Here is a 4,252-nt window from a genome sequence, read left to right on the forward strand (position 1 = left end):
TGTGATTGAATACTAAATTAATGAAAATGCTCAGTCTAAATCCCCCAATTGTATTCCGACAATACCGAAACTTGTTTTAGTCAGTTATATTCATCTCTACTCAAAAGGTCCTTTAACCACTTTTGTAAACATCTCAGCTTGAAAATCATTTTCATTTTGTCTCTCCACAGCCAAGTGTTTAGGTTCTGTAACAAAATAGTTGTACTTTGTAAGTTTTTAGGTCCTACTTAAATCTTGAAAAAGGGACAATATTTCAGAAGTATATTTCATGGGTCAGATGTTTTAGATTTGCTGTGGGATCACTGAAGTTATGCCATTAGTTGAGAATAAGAAATAGCATGTAATAGCATGTAATAGGTCTCTGAATTTCTCTGGAACCTCTGACCACATCGAGGCATTTTTCAGATACATGGCTTATCAGGGAAGGACAATATTAGTTTGAGCCATATGAAACTATAAGTCTCCAGTGGTGGGTGGAGACATGTTCTATGGAAGTTGAAACAGGGAACTGTACTTCAGGGGCACTGGTCTAAGAATCAAGAGTTGGGTGGATGTTAAACATTTATTTCCTTTACATAGTTTATTTATTTTATATTCATCAATCCCTTAAAAAAGTTGGCCGCCTGTTCCACATTTGGGGAGATGTAGTATTTTTAAAATGGACAACTTATTTTAATACAAGAGACTCAAGAGAGAAGTCTCTAGGCAAAAGCCAGCCCTGTCATCCCTAGGGAAGCTGAGAAGAAGAAGGTATTTTACTGTCAATTTTATATGAAGGCAGGGTGCCTTGGCTGGCATCTGAGCTGCATTTCTATTTTTCTGTAATTAGCAGAGTAACTGATTGACTATATTTTTGAAAATATTCTGGAATTTTCTTCAGCAAGTGATATTTTAGAATCTGAAAGATACTTTGCCAAATGCAGTAGATATGATTTTGAAGTTTTACATAAATAAAAATTGTGTAAATTAACAAATGTCAATTTTCAATTAGAATTGAAATATTACCTTAATTTTTAAATGATCTTTAACTAGCAGTGGTTACTAACAGTCACTCTGCTCATTAATTATTAATCTCTCACAACTCTTTTAGTTGTAAACAAATATTTCAATCTATCCAAAGTGATTTTGTCTAAAATAATACTTCCATAATCTTTTAGCTTTGCTAAAAGATCTTTATAATGGAAATTAAACCCTTTATTTTATCTGCTTTGTAATTTAGATGTCAAAATATTAGGTTTATATAGTAATCACTTTGCTCAAAACCTTTAATGGGACCATCAAAGCCTAGATTTGCCTAAATTTAATCAACTTCTTTTTTCCCTCCTCTCATTAAACTTTCGTTTAATGGGTCTCAAAATTCTGTGACAGATTTTTGGTCAAGTTGTTTCCATTAAAAAATTACTGATTTTGAAAACTAATGACTTAAAACTGCCACACAAACACACAAAACCCAAATGGTCCAGAAAACATTCTTTCCTTCTGAAGGTTTTATAATGCATTGTTATCATTAACTAGTCTTTTATTATTAAACTTAAATGGCCAATTGACACAAACAGTTCTGAGACCATTCTTCAACCACTCATTAAGACTGGGGTGCCAGGTGTTGGGGATAATATTCATTTAGCCATCTGAGATTTCTGGGCAGACTTGGTAACCTTACAAGCTCCATCTGCCTTCTTGTCCACTGCTTTGATGACACCCACAGCAACCATCTGTCTCATGTCACGAACAGCAAAACACCCCAGAGGAGGATAGAGAAGCTCTCAACACACGTAGGCTTGCCAGGAACCATTTCAACAATGACAGTATCGCCAGATTTCAAGAATTTAGGACTATCTTCCTGTCTTTTCCCAGAACAACGATCTATCTTCTTCAGCTCAGAAAACTTGCAAGCAATGTGAGCTACATGACAATCCAGCACAGGTGCATATCCAGCATTGATTTGGCCTGGATGGTTCAGGATAATCACCTGAGCCATGAAGCCAGCTGCTTCCATTGGTGGGTCATTTTTACTGTCACCAGCCACATTGCCACGATGAACATCTTTGACACATACATTTGTTTAAAGATTTTATTTATTTATTTATTTATTTATTTATTTATTTATTTATTTATTTATAGATTTTATTTATTTATTCATGAGAGACACACACAGAGAGGCAGAGACACAGGCAGAGGGAGAAGCAGGCTCCATGCGGGAAGCCTGACATGGGACTCGATCCCAGGTCTCCAGGATCACGTCCTGGGCAGAAGGTGGTGCTAACCGTTGAGCCACCCGGGCTGCCCAACACATATATTCTTAACATTGAAGCCCACATTGTCCTCAGAAAGAGCCTCACTCAAAGCTTTATGGTGCATTCTGACAGACTTTACTTCAGTCGAATTTTGACTGGAGTAAGGGTGACCATCATGCCAGGTTTATGAATACCAGTCTCCACTTGGCCCACAGGGACAGTACCAATACCACCAATTTTGTAGACGTCCTGGAGAGGCAGACGCAAGGGCTTATCAGTTGGACAAGTTGGTGGCAGAATGCAATCCAGAGCCTCAAGCAGTGTGGTTCCACTGGCATTCCCATCTTTACGAGTGACTTTATATCTCTTGAACCAAGGCATATTAGCATTTGGCTCCAGCATGTTGCCACTATTCAGCCAGAAATTGGCACAAATGCTACTGTGTCGGGGTTGTAGCCAATTTTCTTAACGTAGGTGCTGACTTTTTGACAATATTCTCATATCTCTTCAATATACGAGGCTGTAGGGTGGCTCAGTGGAATCCATTTTGTTAACACCAACAATTAATTGTTTTATACCCAGTGTGTAAGCCAGAAGGGCATGCTCACAGGTCTGCCCATTCTTGGAGATACTGCTTCAAATTCACCAACACCAGCAGCAACAATCAGGACAGCACCGTCAGCCTGAGATGTGCCTGTAATCATGTTTTTGATAAAGTCTTTGTGTCCTGGGGCATCAGTGCTGGTCACATAATACTTGCTGGTCTTGAATTTCCACAGGGACATATCAATGATACCATGTTCACGTTCATCTTCAGTTTATCCAAGATTCAGGCATATTTGAAGGAGCCCTTTCCCATCTCAGCAGCCTCCTTCTCAGATTTTTTGATAGATTTTTTGTTGATCCCACCACATTTGTAGATCAGATGACCAGTAGGGATAGATTTGCCCAAATCCATGTGTCCAATGATGACAATGTTGATGTGAGTCTTTTCCTTTCCCATTTTGGTTTAGGTTTAGTGGTGGTGTTCATGTCACCTGTGTTCTGGCAGCAAATCCATTGCCGAAAAGCTTTAATCAACTTCTTAATCCCACCACTTTCCTATAGACCCTCCCATTCAACCATACCAGTGTTTTCATGTTCCCCCATCATTTGCCATATGCACTATTCTGTTCCTCCAGCCAGAGACCCTTCCCCATATCTTCTCTGGAACAAACCTTATTCTTTCTTCTAGATCCATCTCAGCTCTTCTCTTGATAGTGACCATTTCAGCTTCAGGTTGGATATTCCCTCCCTTAATCTCACAATGCAGCTATCATCTGAACCTCAGCCATGCTACCTTGAAGTGCTTTTTAGCAATTTGTATTCATATCATTAATGAAGTTACTCTACAAATATTTACTGAGACCCCACTATGTACCATGCAATGGTGTGAGGGCTGAGGGTAGAGTAGTGAGCACAATTATTTGTTCTCATGGACTTTGCAGTCTCTATCTGGAGAGATAATCAGTAAATGACACTAGTAAAAAAAAAAAAATCCTCACAAATATCTGTATATTATAACACTCAGCATTTTAGCACCTGCCTTTGGCCCGGGGCATGATCCTGGCATCCCGGGAACAAGTCCCACATCGGGTTCCCTGCATGGAGCTTGCTTCTCCCTCTGCCTATGTCTCTGCCTCTCTCTCTCGCTCTCTGTGTGTCTCTCATGAATAAATAAATACAATCTTTGAAAAAAATAACAATCATGGTAGATGCATGCTAGAAATGAAGGATCTCATCTTAGAGACATAGGGAATAACTCCAACCCCATCCCCCACTCTGGTAAAGTGGTGTTTAAGCTGACGATCAATGACAGGCTAAAGTTTGCCAGGTCAGAGGTTTGGGACAGCTATTGAAGGTAAAAGCAATGGCCTAGGCAAAGGTCTAGAGGCAGAAAGAGCTAGGCTGACTGAAGTGATAGGAAGAAGTTGTAAACTCCCTGATGGCATTGCCCATCCCTGAAATTTCTTTGCATC

General features: G+C 39.4%; 1 pseudogene; it reads right to left on the reverse strand.

Moving 5' to 3' along the window:
- Positions 1 to 1,616: 1,616 nt before the first annotated feature.
- Positions 1,617 to 3,714, reverse strand: LOC119877519 (annotated as a pseudogene).
- Positions 3,715 to 4,252: the final 538 nt, after the last annotated feature.

Source organism: Canis lupus, chromosome 25, assembly GCF_011100685.1.
Source record: "Canis lupus familiaris isolate Mischka breed German Shepherd chromosome 25, alternate assembly UU_Cfam_GSD_1.0, whole genome shotgun sequence".
Taxonomy (NCBI): domain Eukaryota; kingdom Metazoa; phylum Chordata; class Mammalia; order Carnivora; family Canidae; genus Canis; species Canis lupus.